Source organism: Rhea americana, unplaced genomic scaffold, assembly GCF_003343005.1.
Source record: "Rhea americana isolate MKP2758 unplaced genomic scaffold, rheAme1 scaffold_305, whole genome shotgun sequence".
Classification (NCBI taxonomy): domain Eukaryota; kingdom Metazoa; phylum Chordata; class Aves; order Rheiformes; family Rheidae; genus Rhea; species Rhea americana.
The window spans coordinates 419,544-436,239 of record NW_028186430.1 but is presented as its reverse complement, the minus strand read 5'-3'; the positions used below and the strand labels follow the sequence as shown (position 1 = coordinate 436,239).

The window sequence follows — 16,696 nt, the reverse complement described above, 5'->3', positions numbered from 1 at the left end:
GGAACAAATTGCAAACTGCTATTGCATGAGGCTTTCAGGAATAGATAGCATCGCTCAAGAGCTCTGAAGGAACAATGAAAGTAACCAGACTGCTAACAAGCAAGTGTAATTCATCACCAAAGAAGCTCCTCTTTCCTCAGGATGGGAGAGCGGCCGGCAATACACCTGCCCTTAGCTAGCTGGATATAGAGTACACTTCTTAATTATAAACTGCTGAGGAACATTTTGGTAACAAAGAACAGAGCTCGAAGAGGTCCAATAACCGAAGTCAGAGTTTCAGACGGACTGAGGAGCACAACATCCTGCGAGCCATGCATTGAGGAGGATTTCTGGCCAGACCTGCTAGTGCAATGATGGCAATGCTTGCTTCTGAGGGCAGGCAGCAGGGAGCCTGCCGCTAGCTTCAGCCACCCRACAGTCACGTTGAAGGGGAAGCTAACACCCACTCAACCACAGGAATTCGAAAGTAAGAGGAAGCATAGCTCTGGCCAACAGCTCTTCAGATAACTCATTTAACTTTTGGTGACCACTTTAGTGCATCTTACTTTCCCATGATTCACAGGCCTCAAAGTYTTTGAAATAATCAGGAATTTCTCTCTCCCCCAGGCTGTTGCAAGGCTAGCTCCTCGGGCAGAAATCTTGCAGGTTTGTGAGCATGCCTCACTCAGCCATTGAAGCAAACCCATTTCCTGGCCTAGGCTTGGCTCCACCATGGGACACCACCTGAGTACAAAGCATTTGTAGCTGGCACATTGCCCTGCAAATAGGCAGAGAGCCCAGCAGCACCTAAGTCCCAAACAATCGATATTGGAACACAAAGACAAGTGTGCAGTAGAAATTAAGTTCTGTGAAGACTCAAATGGCCTCACTGCAGACTGAAATATTTCCAGCTTTGGGGCTGGAGAGGGAGATTGGGAAGTTTGTCACTAAGGTCACAGTCACATAGAAAAACCTGTGACAAAACCCAATTTTTAGAAATTGCACATGGACAATATAGCCCCCTAACATATCAGGGCACACGGACACAACTACTCCAAATGAATTGGGGAAAATCAAGGCAAAAGCTTCAATATCTTCAGATGCCTGTTTACAAAACATAAGCCTCTTCATTCATATGAGCGCGCTTATGTCATTTGCCTGAGGCATAAATCTGAACACCCAAACTTCGTTGCACCATTCAAATGTCCACAGCTCAAGCATCCAGCTTTCAGGTATTTGTGATGCTGGAGCACATTACATCCAAGTACTGGGACACCAGAACTGAGCCCTCCATCCATGACTTYGTTTACAGCACTTGGCTGATCTCTGTCCTCTAATGGCAAATCTCATACATTTTCACTGGGCTTGCCAGTTCTACTGCTTTGGGCCAAGCAGAGGCCTCTCTGTCAACAGCTGTCTTGAACATTTTGGTTCAAAGCAGCAGAATGTTTTTGAAGCAAATTTCCCAATCCTTCCCATTTTCTATGCATCGGTTTTATTTGCAGAGCAGTTTTAGTACATGCAAACAAGGAAACTAAAGCAGAAACTTGTGCACAGCAGGRTGCACAGTGGACATTTTCAATCCATAATCAGGGCAAAACAGACTGAATAAATGACTGGTCAGTTTCAAATCACAGGCACAGTGGTTAGGTCCAGAGGACGAGACTTAATCTAGTCCAAAGTAAAAGCTCCAAATTGCACACACAGAAGATGTAGGAGCCTCAGGAACAACTGCTTCAGCCTACTGATCCACTCCTATCCTGCAAAAGCACTTGCTAACATAGGCCCAGTCCCTGAACTCACAAATACCAAACCCGTCTATCCTTACTGGCTTCCCTAGACACTTCCGAAAAAGGAATCTTCTGAGAGTCTCCTTAGCTCTGCCACAAATCCTGCTATAATTTCATTTTGCCCTTAGCCCTGCAGCACTGTACAACAAAGTCAGTCTTTGGTTTGCTAACACCTTCTGCAGATCTCCTAAGCTTTTCTCTTCTCATTTCTGATGCTGTAACAAAGTCCTTAAGAAGGAACATGTTTTTCCCACTACAGATTCAGAGAAAGATCGATTATTGTTTGTCCTTGTCTGTAATCTCATTTGCAAGTAACCAGTACCCCATTTTTTCCAATATCATAATAATTTAAGGCTGGAAAGGACCTTAAGAGGTCATCTAGTCTCTTGTCATAATGTGAGTTAAGGCTAAGCATATTTCAGGTATCCCATATAGCTGTTTGGGAGAGGACCAAATCTCTATCATTAGAGGTTTTAAAGAACAGGTAAAACAAAAGAACTCATTCCTGTACTTAATTATCCTGGAATATTAGGAAAGTTTTTCCTAATATTAGATCTAAATTATTAGCAAGTTAAGCTGATCACTTTTCACCTATCCTCAGTGGGCACAGATGATGATTGACTGTTGTCCTTTGTGTAACAACCTTTCCTGAATTGGAAGATTGTCATATTCCCTGCTCTAGTTGTCTCATTTCAGACTCAAGAGATTCAATTCTTCCAATCTTTCCTTATAAAATCTCTAGCGCTTCATCAATTTCCTTATACTTTTCTTAAAAGGAATATATTTTTAATCATTTTTGAAAACTAAAGATTTTTATTCCTTAACATCACATGCAGAGGAGTAATTTTGCCTTGGCCCATACAGGCAACACTCATTTTAATGCATCCTAAAATGGTAGTTCCTTGCTTTGCTTTTTGGCAATGGCATGGTATTAGCATACCCACATCCTTCTCTGTAAAATTGCTGCCTTGCCAGATAATGCCCTATATATATTTATGCTTTTGATTTCTCTCTTAGTCTTGAATTTTGAACTTTTCTTTATTGAATTTCCTCTTGTTGGTTTAGGCCCCTTTTCTGATTCTAACTGTGCCCCAGGGAGTGCTCAGACTCCCACCTACATGAAATCAGCTAGAGTTGTGAGGTTTATAAGCATATAGGCTCTGCCTTCACCTATACTGTTGTTTGGTAGCCACCTCAATTTCCTACATTTAACAACTCAATTTTCCTATAATGTGCTTTTTTTTAATCTTTGCCCTACCTCCATCTGTGCAAAGCAGACCACTGAGCAGAGCAAAAGTAGCRTTATCCTTGCAGGAACAGGAAGCTTTATTTAGCTGCCACGCAGCCAAGTGCCGTGGGAAACATCACAACTGAACTGAGATGTGGGACCGGGCTCCACGCACCCATAGTCAGATAATCATGTCCATTAACCTCCTGGTTACCACTTCCCCCCCCCCCCCATTTCCATCCAAAGGATGCTGTGGTTTAGCACCCCTCTGAAATACTGCAGTAGGCTTGCTCCCTGCCAAAGCTGGGTGAAAAGTGCTGGGAACAGGGCCTGCCACACGGGACACACCAGCCCACACACCTTTGGGATGCTTCCTGCCACCATGGCCTGCCGCAGCTTTTAGCCAATTGTAATCAGTCGGGACCACCTCTGCAGAGATGAAAGACAAAGATGAGCTGAGCACTGTCACTGTGCCCCCTATTTCTGGGGCCACTAAGCCATCCTTCCCCTCACAAAAGAGGGTAGTGGACACATACTACATGCATCATGACTGCACTTATTTTTAATGCATAGAAATTAGCCCAGCAGGAATTCAATTCCATTAAATTCCATTATTCTGAAAAAGGAATCTAGACACTTACTTCAGTGTGCAGCAGCCACAGAACCTGCAGGAAAGCACGGGAAGGACCAAATAGGAAACAACTGCATGCAGAAAGACTGGGAGGATGCATGACATGCCTGCCTGCCCACCCAGGACACCTGTGGGCAAGCTGTCCAAGGCTGGGCTAGCATCCAAGCTGAGCATGCAGCTCCTGATAAAAACAGTTCCTAGTAGCAGGAGTGGCTCAGAACAGATTTAATCATTCCCATCTGCTAGTGCCTCAAACAGCTCTTAACCTGCACTATTTGTAAATGACCTACAGGTGATGTGTAAGTGTGACCTGCTGGTATTAGTCAGTGTGCGGTGGGGTCTGAGGGGGCTAATGGCAGCCAGAAGCAATGCCACATGCATAGGGGCACCCAGCCTGCTGCTTTGCCCATTGCTGCAGCAGGGCACCCCCTGCCAGCCCCACCGCAGTGCTCAGGTTTGCACCGCCACCAAGGGAAAGGCAGCACCAGATCCTTCATTCTGCACCAGGAGGGATGGAGGAAGGCTAGAGCTTTGGAAGAGGGAGGGAGAGGGTGCAACTCTCTCCTGGGGCTGGAGCAGATGAGGGAGGGCAGTGTTTCAGCCAGGAAAACCTGATGGCACTGCATGCATAGATGATGAGGAGCAGCTCCAGTGCTGCAACAGAAAATGTATCTGAGAGCTCTTTTTGCCTCATCTTTCCTAGAAGGAAAGGGGTGCAGTGGGGGCAAGACCCCATGCAGGGAAGTGGGCAGAGCAGGTTTGTGTAGTGTTTCCATGCCCCAAACCCCTGGAGACTGGGGGCACAGGGATCTGAGCCTTCACCCCCTCTAGCCATAGCACTGCACACGGAGGTGGGGAGAGTTAGTTGTGACTCCCATGTGCCAGGATGCCCTTGTACAGACRGCAGTGAGATTAATGTACTGAGACATGCAGCTCGAGACCATCTGCATGCAGAATCACACRGAGAGGAAAGCCTCTTCTTTCTTAGCATTTCAAAGGGGTTGCAGTTCCTGTAGGACTCCTGAGCTCCCTGCATATGTGAACAGCTCAGAGATCCTTATTAGACCTGTTGTTCCCAGCCCGGTCTCAGTCTGGGCCAAGGTTGCAGCCCTGCAATCTGCAGAACTTAGCTTAGTAATTCAGGTGCACTATCAAAAAAATAAAAAATGTACTCTGGCTCTTCGCAGCAGCTCACTAATGTTAATGATTTGAACCAGAGATGCTGGTGGGACCAAGTCATGAGAAGGAGCCACAGTCACAGCATGGTTTAAGTGCACTTGACTTTGCTGCTCTTGTGTCACACTCATGACTTCCTCTCTCTGAGTCCCCACAAACACCCCAAAGAAGTGGAAGTCCTTGTTCTGGTATTTACCTTTCCTCATTCAGCATCCCTGTGTCTTTCCCAAGAACTTGAACACAGCATCCTTGGGGGAGGGTCGTTGAATTCTCACTCTCCCCTGCTCAACAGGCTCTTCTCTTGTCCTTAACAACTGCTTCAGAGTGCTAGATAATCTACATTTAGTCACCTAGGAGACAAGAGGATTCCCAAAATTAATGCCATAAAACATGGTAATCCACAATTAATTAAAAAATAAAAAAGAATCAAGCAAGCCCAGTGTTGTTTGGATTGTGTTATTAACTGCAGAGCTCTTGGTCCAGCAAACTTCAGTGAGGGCAAAACTGATAGGATAACGACGTGGGATTCCTGTACCACACAAGGACTGTCCTGCCTTCCTTCTGGCCTGTCACACCAAAAGAAATGACCACAGCCAAGCATTAGCTTTAGATCTTAATATGCAAGAGGCCATTCTTGTTTATGGGTTTGAAATAACTGAGTTACGCAGAGCTACAGTGTTTGTGCACTACACAAAACATCTGTTCACTAGGAGGAACTGCTGGAATTGGCAGTGATCATTGAAAGTGAGAAAGATTGCATCTTTCACCCCATAAATMCACCTTTCCTGGGATACTTCCATCCTTACACATTCTTGCTGATTAGAACTTAAACCAAAAGGTTCAGAGGCAAAAGACTGCAGAGACGAGCTGGTCTGTACATCCAGTTCCCGGTGTCAATGGCATCATTACATCTCCACAACTCCCATCAGCCCAGAATAGATGCCAGCACTGTCCTTCTGTGCACTGTAATGGCAAATGCCTGCAAGACTCGGGGAAGATCTATCGCTTGGAGGCCCCAAACAGCTCAGAGCACATCTGTTAAAGAGATAAAATAATATTTTCCTGGCTAGATACCAACAYGTTATTGAATAAAGTTTAAAATCTTCACCCTGAGTCAATTCATCTGTGCAGGTGCCATTGTACTTTCTCATTTTTATTTTGGAGAGAAAGAAAATGCAGGGCGAGCAGACAAAGCAGTTGCCTGATTTGAATTTCACTTCTATCCCATAGCTCTTTGCAGAGGTCAAAGAGAAAGTGACAGGTGAAAAATGTATCTTCAAATCAGCAACCTGAAGGTTTAAGAAAATACATCTCCAYGGTATTGCTAAACATGCTGAGAGGAGGGAAGCAGGACCAGCCTGTGGATCGAGAGTACAGGACGTGAACAGTAAGTGCAGCCTGTCAGGAGGGAAGCGGAGGGCACAGCGCTCCTATTAGCATATTGAAAATGCTGTTTTAAACCTGCTTTTTAACATGATGGAGAAGATTCAATTTCATTCTCCAAACAGATTGTCGCAGCGAGCAGCACCTAAGGGAAAGGAGCAGTTGCTCAGCCCCTGTGCACAGGGCCTGTGCAGAGCTGCTGGGGGAACTGTGCCTGGCGTGCTTAGTGCAGGGCCTCCAGAGCAGAGGGGTGCAGGGGGTGCTCTGTGCAGCTCACCCCTTGTGTCACGTCGTCAGGCACCTCCACCATGACGGCATTTATTTCCTCTGCAAACAGAGCAGTATATGGCGGTTCAAGATTCTGAGAACTATAAATATGAATCCACCTGTAGTTTATCTGAGAGATTTAATAAGTTCAGCAGTTTTAATGTGACTGATTAGATAAAAATTTCTTCCTGCACAGGATTGTGGCTGTGCATATTCATATAACATCATGAAAAGGAATGAGAAATTACCAAAAGTGTCATGAAAGGAGGACAGCAGCGTTCGTTTCCTCAAAACAAAACCAGCACCTCARTAGGATTTAGGATTTAACTGTATAAATATTTTCCTGTTGCTCTAAATCAGTGATCTGTAAGGAGAGGAAATGCAAAGAGCCAGCGCATACCACTACCTCCGGCAGCACGCTATCAGCCCTTGGATAACTTCAAGGGATATTGGGGGTGCAAAGATCTGCAGCACTTCCAACCACTCTTCATGGAAGCAAAACGGCATGCAGCGTCTACCAAACACGAGGCAGATTAATGCAGTAAGGACGCATGAAAGGACCCGACCTGCCAGGCGGAGTTCACACGGTCCCCAGGTCACCCCCACCCAGGCCCTGGCTCCCCACAGCCCCCCGTGCCAGCTGGGCACCTTCCCCTGGGCTGGCGTGTTCAGGGCTGCGCTCCGCCAGCRCCTCCTTCCCCGGGATGCACGGCGCTCTTGGAAAGCGAGTGCCTGTCTGTGCTTAGTCTCCCATCAGGAGCTGTTACCARGAGCAGCTCCCTTCTGTCTTCTGGAGACGGCTGATTCTCTCATTGGCAGTGACAGATTTTGGAATTGCAGCTCAACACAGACATCTTGTACTCAACGCAAGGACAGTGTTCCTTTCACACATTTCAGTGCTACCGATCTGCTTATGCAGCTCTGTCATCAGCACGTCCAGGAGCCTCCCCAGTATTTAGAAATAGCAATCACTATGCCTTGTACTTTTTTCTCCACTTGTACAGGAACTTGTCGAGCCTCTGCATACATGTGTGCACATATCTTGCTGGGGGAAATTGTGYTGAGGATGTTTGGTAGCCACTCCTGTTGTAGCCCTGACTCCAGGCTGGTGGGAGCTCTGACCCCTGCAYACTGGAGTGTCCCGCTGGCTGCATTAGTGACACCGCTCCGGGAAGCTGTAGCTGTGGCCAGGAGTGAGCCAYTCCCGCTGCTGTCTCTGAGCATCAGCAGGAAGCCCCAGAGAGGGACCTGTGCCAGACAAGCACTGTACCAAAGGGGATCAGCACGTCACCTCCTGGCAGCCTGCCACTGCCCGTGGCACTGCATCCTTTGAGGTTTTCAATCTCATTATCTGTTCTTGGACACCCTGTGGCACCTAAGTTTAGTCCTTTCCTGGTGGTACATAACTATGTAGTTACATCACTTGTTGCAGTCAAAAGCAGCAACTGTGATAGTAGATTGGCCTGCAGAGAGAGGGTAGGCCTTCCCCTGCTTATGCCAAGATATCACACAGCTCATGCTTCCCGACGCACATCCTGGGCATTGCTCCACCATAGCATCTAGGCATTTACTTTTCCAGGACAGTTTGGAAATGTCTCATTCCACCTTGCCCAAGGCTTTTCCTTCCCCTTGTGTGAGCATGTATACTCACAAATGCATGCATGCACATGCGTGTACATACATACATGGACACACCTCACTGTCTGTCTTCATTAACCGTGTCACCCCTGTGTTCTCGATCTTAAACACCTTCCCAGAGCTGCCAGCTTTTGCTCGCTTCCTCAGAATGTTKTTATTTGGGAATGGACACGTTTGAGGAGCAATTGCCTTTACTGGTTGTCACTGAGCCCTTATTGGACGATAAGTCACTAGAATACCCATTTGCAATATTAAGCACATCTTTCCTGAAAGGTGCAGTAATTACACAGGTTTGTGTCTCTGCAGAAAATCTCACTCAACTTGTACTATACAAATATAGCTCAACTTGTAAGAGTTTTTGCTCTGTCCTTCCTTGAGGACAAGATTCAATGGAAGCTAATGGTATAATATTGCAATTTCTTTTAAACTGTATGCTCTCATTTTAGTACAGCAACTCATTTTTAATAGAGTTTGGAAAGATTTTTTTTGTATGTCTTCACCTCTCCTACTCCAAGAATGTTTGCTCTCAATTTATTTCTGCTCTTCTTATCTTCTCAACAACGGCATCTCTTGTTCCAAGTCCTGCTCATTTTCTGCTCCTTATTGTGATTTTTCTTTAATTTCATCTTGTTCCCACACTTCCCAATCACACATTTCATCACTTCTGCTTCCCTGTTTCCAACAATATGTGATTTCTTTATCTTAATTGTATCACMCAGTCATCTGGTTCCAGGATGGCATCTCTTTACCTCACAGTGCAGTCCCYTTAATCATTACTGCTTCTGACATGTATAATAATAGCTGAGACAAGCTGTTAACTTTCACTTCCTAGTCACAGTTGCACTTTTTTTCATGTAAGCCCTAATGACAACACAAACCAAAACCCTCCAGACATCAGTTTTGTACAGATTGCAGGAGAAACCCACTGCTCCATGAGCCCCTCTGCTTCCTCTGTTGTGAGCAGCAAGATGATGCATAAGAGGGGTCCCACAGGAACGACAAGTCTTTCTGATGGACCAGCCCTAGGCCCTAGAAGGACCCCATACTCAGAGCTCCCCGGCTGGCCACAGTCATGGCACCAACTGCACAAGTTCCACCAGCCACTCTTGGCCAGGCGYCTCCTCCATGCAGGAGCCAGAGCTTTGCGACTCCCTACCAGGGGAACGGGCAATGAGCAAAGCTCTTCTGCCGGTGGGAGAAAAGCATCCTTCTCCCACGACAGCTGGGACACCCTTATTCCTCCAGGCTAAGCCTCTCTGATGTCCGCCCATTTGGAAAGAAACAAAACTCTTTGCAGTTCACAGCTAGCAAAAGAAACTAGAGCAGAGGCCTCAGAGCTGCTGTTGGCTCACCCATCCTCTCTGTACTTCACAGACTCCTCACCAGTGTTCTCATTTGGAGGGTCCTTTTCTACCAGTCTGTGAGCTACCAGGCTGTGGGACTTACTGCTGAATGTCCTTGCTCAGTGCATGGCAGAAGTAAGTTACTGACTAACTGCACCATCCTAGTTGAGATGACTGTGAATATACCAAGGCCACTAGCAGAAAATGTTCCTGTTAACGTGGTTTGGATAATTGGCTATGTGGATTGCTACATGTAGTGTCTCCAGTCTCTACTTCACTCCTCACCACACAGAACCCAAAGACCCTGAGCAGAGTTTTCAAATGGATCATTCAAATTTGGAGCAATTCCAGTGTCTGGGGAGATCCTGCCTCTATCAAACCAGATTCTAACAAAGATCTTGTCTTCTAAGAGAAGACATTTTCATGGGCAGTCTGGCTAACTGTGTCCCCACTCCAACCACCATGTGCTTGTACATTTTCTGGATGAAACTATGCTTCCTGAATCCATGGCTCCAACCTCTCAGTAGCTGTAGGAAAAGGCAGATAGCTGTGAAGGCATTGCAGTGTTCCAGCTCTAAGAGGTTGCACTTGAGAGTAGAAATACTATTGATACTAAGAACAGCTTAAATGCCACTGCAGCAGCTAGAATAATGTAGAGGGAGTAACTGCATGTGTCAACAGACTCAGCGCCTCTCTCTGTACTCTGATCTGCAAGCACTATGTGGAAGTTTAGTGAGATCTTGGCTCATACAGACAGGAGCATTTTACATATGTCAGAGGGTATTGTGGTGCCAGCTATGAATCAGTGGAGAAGAGTATCTGTCCTTGGTCACTTGATTTACACAATGGTAAAACTGAATTGGAACTTGAATAATATTGGTCAAATAAAAAGAGAATGCAATGCAGGGGGCAATGTAGGGGGTTATGCAACAGGAAAATCTGACAAAAGAACAGTTATTTAATCTGGAGAAAAGCCATTTACATAAGGTACCATATTTTATATTTGTCAATGTAAAGGGAACCTTAATGATCTATCAGAAGTCTCTAGACAGGTCAGCGCTAAAGGTCAGCAGGCTAAGCAGAGGAGGAATGTGCCTCTGTCAGCTCTCCCTAGTGCCGGCTGTGCTCCTGGTCTGTGCTTGTACCGCACTCTGCACAACGGAGGCCATGACCGCAGCATCRAGGCATGATGGTGCTGCAGGTAAACAATATTAACTGTTGCGTTACAGAAAGGGAAGCAGTCAGAAAGGAATCTTTCTCTGTCCCTTGGAATTGCTATAGGGTTGATTTAATCTCTAAAGCAACTGCACTTTGCAGAGTTCAAAAGCTGTATCATAGCTGTAACCATATAGAAAACCTGGGCAGGGATAGAGCATGGAGGAACCAGCAAATGGCTGAGTGGAGCAGATGCCAAACATTTCCAGAACTGACAAGTTCATCAGCTGCTTCAGGACTAAGAATGGTATATGTGAGATGAAAGAAGAGGAAGCTTTTGTTAAGTGGTAAGAAGGAAAGCAGATGCTGTGCAGTCAAAGGCAAGTTGTTGGAACAGAAGGACAACACTGACCAAACCAGATCTCTACGCATTTAGGTGCAGAGGAGGGAAAATGCACACAAAGAATGAAACAAGCAATGGCAAATTTGTTTACCTGCCCTGTAACTCTCACACCTACCAAAGTAAATGGGAGGAACATGAACAGAGAGAGCAGGTTTGGAGGAGGTGCCACAGGCTGGTCCTGTGTCTCTGTCCCAAAAGTACTTACAAACCAAGAGGAGTACAGATCAACAGTAGTGATGAGACAGGATCTGCAAATGCTGGCAAAGATACGCAAGATGACTATCAAAAGTGTGTGTCAGCAACTGTACTGGAAGGGAGAGAAGGGGAAGCAGCTGGACCACGCACAGGGAAGTACTAGCTGTGCAGACACTTGCTAATGCCAAACCCATCTCTTTTGCCATGGAGACCATAGCTTCACTGCACTGAGAGTGGGGACTCCTGAGTCTGTATGCGACCCAGCCCAAAGGAGATGGCCAGGAATTTGATTTAGTATCAGTGAGCAGTGAGCAGGGGGACTGCAGGATGCAGAAGCAGGACAGCACTGTTTCCTAAAGGCTAAATCTGGTGCCTTACCAATGCATCAAGAGACCATCAAAACACACACAATAAAGGTCAGTAGGGCTTTCAGGAAGCAAGGCATAACACAGGACAGTGACAAATCATCAGTGAAGCATGGCAGTTGGCAGGAAAGCCTCTGTTCCAGACATCCTCACTTCACAAATCTAGACTCTGCTTCCTTTGGGAAAATTGCTGTTTCCATTTGCTGGACCTCGGCCAAGGCAAGAGCAGCTGATAAGACATTTGGAGCTTCAGCAGTCTTGGGAAAGAGGTGAGATGCAGCAGGTAGCAAGAGCCCACATGGGAACCTTAATTTCAAAAGTCCCTGAAGCTCAACTCTGAGCCCAAGGACTCTGAAAGCTGCTGAAAGAGCGGCATGGCAGTAACACTACTCTCCTTCCTCCTGATTCCCATACATTAAACGTGCATACTCATGTGGTTTAAATCTTACACATTCAAGGCATGTTGATGTATTCAAATATTTCTTCCATGCAAATAAGACTCTACATAATCCATTCTAGGCAGCAATAACTTAAATTGACAGCCACTAAAAATTGGGGGAGACTGCTATGGGCATGACAAATATAGATAACAGTACTTAAATGCTGAGTGAAATACACCAATAGCCAGCCATGGAAATTGATGGGGAAATTCCTGATGGGCACTCAAAGGTGAATGAAATGGTGGTTCACCTGCACAGATTTGGGCTGCATGACTGAGTCAGACTGCTGTCACTTATAGCTTCTCCCCTTAAGAAGAGTTGCCAGAAGAAAAGTAAAATCAACAAGGGATGCATTCCAGAGCAAAGTTAGAATCTCCTCCATGAAGACTTCTTGAAAGGCATGCATTTTTCCTAACAAAGCTCTGCCTTTCCAGCAGGTCCTTGCAGCCACGGGCAGGTGGCCCGTGCCACATGGGTGCCATGGTCAACTGGGAACACCTCTGACTACCATGGAGAGGTTGTGCAGGCAGAGCCCTCTGCGCTGCCCAAAGACATGTACTTCTGCCTTTGACTTTGCTCAGTCCTTTGCCATTCCTGCTTCCCCAGAGACCCTTTCCTCCCCACTGAGCATATCACTGGGACTGGAGCTCCTCTCTGCTGGRATCCTGGAGCACTTTCATTCTGGTTCAGCTCTATTCCAGCTGTCTGTCTGGTGCCTTCCTGAGTGCTGAGGTCTTGCTGAGCAGATTTTTTTAGAGAATCATCTATATCCTATCTGCATATAGATTGAAAGGTAATAAGGCCAGGAGGGACCAGATGATCACCCAGCCTGACCTCGTGCTGAGCACAGGCCATGAGACTGCCATGGATTAATTCTCTGTTGAACAACCACAAAAATCTCTTTAGAGAGAAAACATTTGATCTTCACTGCAGGATTTCCAGTGAGGAAGAGATCCTAGGTGCATTCCTCTAGTGCTTAATTACCCTCACAATTTTTCTTGCGTAGCTTATTTCTAATCTGAACTTGTCTGTCTTCAGCTGCATCTAGCTAAACCTTTGTCTGCCAGACAATAGAGCTGCCTGTTATCAGCAGTTGATTTCCTACATAAGTACTCAGGGACAGAAGTAAGTTGTTTCCTCAGCCTGTCTTTGATAGGGAAAAAAAAGAGAGCGCCTCTCCTGCAGGCTCTCACTGCCTGGCTTATTTTCATTCCCTGTAATCATCTTAGCAGCTCTTTCCTGACTCTTCTATATATCAGCTTCCTCCTTAGCACAGACAGCAGAACTGGGCAAACTGCTCCAATTTCCCACTTCTACCCTACTTGCTACTGCAGCCATGGAATGACTTAACCCTTCCTACCTAGAAAAAAAGCATCCCTTCCTCCTTTGCAGGGTCACCACTTCCTAGGGAAGCTTTCTCCTTCCTTTATCAACATTCTGTAAGACCTGGCTTCTCATTTACATTCATTATTCTCAGCTGTTCTCTCTTTCACTTGTTTACATCTTTCTCCTGAAATTCTTCCTCCCCAACAATATGCCTCATAATTGGTTTCAGCTTGGTGAAATTAGCCCTTTTAAAACACCAAGTATATATCCATATTACTGATTTGGATTTTATTGTGTTTGCATATAACAAATGTGGTCAAGTCATGATCCCTTGTATCTAAGTTACCACTAATGTTTAGTTCTGTGATCAGTCCCTCTCCATCTGACAAAAAATGAGGGTTAATACAGAATTCTGCTGCGCTGGATGCAACTCCTTCCGAGTCACGAAAGTGTCATCTATAATTTTTGGAAATGTCAAGTCCATTTAGGTTCTGACAGCATGAGACCTCCAGCATATGTCACTCTGAGTGAAATACCATGTGCTAACCTGGTCTTTTCTCCCTCATTCTGTAAGTCTGTATGGAGCTGACCCTCCTGTTCTGTCATGTGATCTGTTTTTTCACAGCAGATGATACCAGCTAGCATCCCCTCTCATGCCTTACAGACAAGGACATTGACCTCTATGTCTTTGTTGATGAACTGTCAGTACAAAAAATGCTACTTCGACGTAGGCTGGCTTTCYCCCACCTTGGTCCCCTGATCTTTCCCAAACAGGTTATAACCAGACATGTTAACTTTCCAGTCATGCAGACCTTCCCAGCAGGTCTCAATAACAAGAAATAGTTCAAATTGATTCTCATAAATGAGTAATTCAGAATCTTCTTGTTTATTACCCAAGCTCCTGGCACTGGTGCAGAGCAATTAAATAACTTTGTTAATGTATCGTTCCTAATTCCTTACTGCACAGATGCAAATGCCTCAAGATCTTATCATCCCTGCTCACAGTCAGAGATTTATAAGCATCGGCAGTGACTCAGATGAAGATATTCCAACTGGTGCATGAAATCATACCAAAGCTCTCCCCAGTCCTCTCCATAGGCCACTGCAGGCCTCTGGGATAAGCAACTGCTGCTTCAGAGAGAGAAGTTGCCCCTAGCTAGATCTCTGTGAGAACTGAAGTTCCTTTCTAATCAAATTGTCATGCCAAAGACTGTCTTTACCATCATTGTAATTAACCTCCTCAYGCATAAAATGCAAATGATCAAATGTTTCTCCTCACTAGGGTTCAGTGGGACTCTTACATCTGATMCTGGCTGCGCCTGCTCTGTCCCTGCCACTGGGTGCTTCTGTGCTGCCTCTAGCCTCGGAGGGGACACAGTCTTCTCAGGTCCACCTCCCCTCTGCTTGCACGACTCCAGCAATCCCTAAGCCTAACCTCCCAGTCTCCCTGCWGTCTCCAGATTCCTCTCATGGAAGTCCAGGGGCAGAGCAATTGCACACCCTCCACGCACAAGCCAGACCAGCACYGGGGAAACGCAAAGCGGGCACAAGGCAGGGAGAGCCCCAGGGCCGCCCTGCGGCCACCCCAGTAGGCTCCCGGGGACAGCCAGCCGGGCTGGTCCGCAGGCTGCGCCCGCGTGYCCGCGCTGCTCACCCAGCTCCACCGCGCACCCCGCCTGCCCGGGGCGCCAGCCCAGCTCAGCCGGGGGCCCTGGGCTTTCTGCGGCTGCTGCCGCCTCGCTCTGCCCTGGCCCCCGTCCTCTGCGCCGGGTGGGCAACCCGAGAGCTGTGGCTGGCTGCACAGGCAGCACAAATGGGAGAAAATCCATGGAACAGGGAAAGAGTTCTAACTCTGAATGTACTTGCTGAGAACTACTTGTTTCCAGGTGAAATCTATGCAGAATTCAGCCAACATGRTCAGCTTTTAATTTTGGTGTCTGGAAAAGTAAAAACGCCAAATGTTCCAATGTTCTGCTCTTCTTCGGCACCTAGCAACGGTGCTCCGCTCGGCATGGTGAACAAAGCCAGCCCCAGCACTGCAGGAAGCACCGGAGGAGGACAAGCCCTCAGGCTAATTTACAAGGAATGAAAACACTTTTCACACAATGCCCTGACACCRTGGCAGCCATTTTCTCTACACAAAACAAGTCTGATATTTGTTGTTCTTTCAGCCAGGCTTTCCCTGTCCCAGAAACAGGCCTGAAGTGCTCTTAAGCATCCCTGTGCTGCTGATTTACTTGGGCTGCCGAAGCGCTCCCTCCACGGGATCACTTAAACGGAAGTCCCTGCTCCACAGGCCCCGTTTCAGCCCGGATGCTCCGGGAAGCCCTCCTCTCCCGCCAGGGCCCCTGCAGGCACTCAGCAGGCGCGGGGAAGGGAAGGGAAGGGAAGGAAGCGGCCGCTCACGCAGGAGGCAGCTGCCCTGCCAAGCTATGGAGTTTGGAGCACCCCTCGCGCACCAGCGTTGCAGACCCCATGAGCAGCAGGATCACAGAGCCCCTTCCTTCCCCATGCACGGCTGGCAGCAGCTGCAGGCTCTGCACCACGCTGCCATGCTGCCGTGCACCATGCCGGCAGCAGCGCCCGCCAGCATCCCCAGCCTGCAGCAGCTCAGCCCGCCTGCGCAGAGCCAGGCACTACCTGCACATGAAATGCTTCTCGGCCAAGGGATTTTCAGAGGCTGCAGGGCCCCAGCTCAGCAAGCTGACATTATACACCTGATGTTGCCAAACAAGGATGAGCTGTGGCTAGAACAATCAATTTTTAAATATCTCTCTGCCTGTTACCCTTAGCCCTGCAGTAACTATAGTAACAGTGCTCTGGGCTTCCCCGTGTGCAAACACGCTGCAGCTGCGCAGGCAGCTCTGCTGAGCGCAGCGCAGTGGGGAAGCCTGCCAGGCTGCAGGGACCAGCRCCGTCCCTCCAGCCACTGCCCCCTGAGAGCCCCCACGCAGGATGCCGGCAGGACCCGGCCCCAACACAGGGAACTGGCATTGTCCGGCACAGCTGGCTCCCATGGCATTGCAACACCTAAAGCAGCCCTGGCATCCCACGGCAACACGTGCATCCCCCGCTCCAGGAGCCCCAGGCCAGTGCCGGCAGGCAGATGCTCAGCGAGGGGCCCATCCTTCCTGAGCCACGTCACCTCCRGCGCACGCTCACAGAGAGACCATGCGTGTTGCAAGGCAAGAATGGAAAGTAAATCATGGTTATCATGTTTGTTGAGCCAAATTAAAGGATTAAGCAATTGATACCAGAATCAGGAGCACGAAAAGATAGAACAGCTAGGTGCACTGTCAGTACCTATCTGACACATCGGTTGTTCCCTGCCGGAGCTCTTGTCTGCCCTCCAGCCCCGTCTCTCCCTTCCACTTTCA

At 47.4% G+C, this 16,696-nt stretch overlaps 1 long non-coding RNA gene across 1 annotated transcript in view; it reads right to left on the bottom strand.

The window, feature by feature from the left end:
* The window catches only part of LOC146593102 (uncharacterized), a 154,615-nt gene that overhangs the window by 13,167 nt on the left and 124,752 nt on the right, over positions 1-16,696 (bottom strand). Inside the window, exon 3 of the long non-coding RNA XR_014896461.1 lies at positions 5,001-5,154. This is a non-coding gene — a long non-coding RNA (uncharacterized LOC146593102). The remainder of the gene's footprint in view (positions 1-5,000; positions 5,155-16,696) is intronic.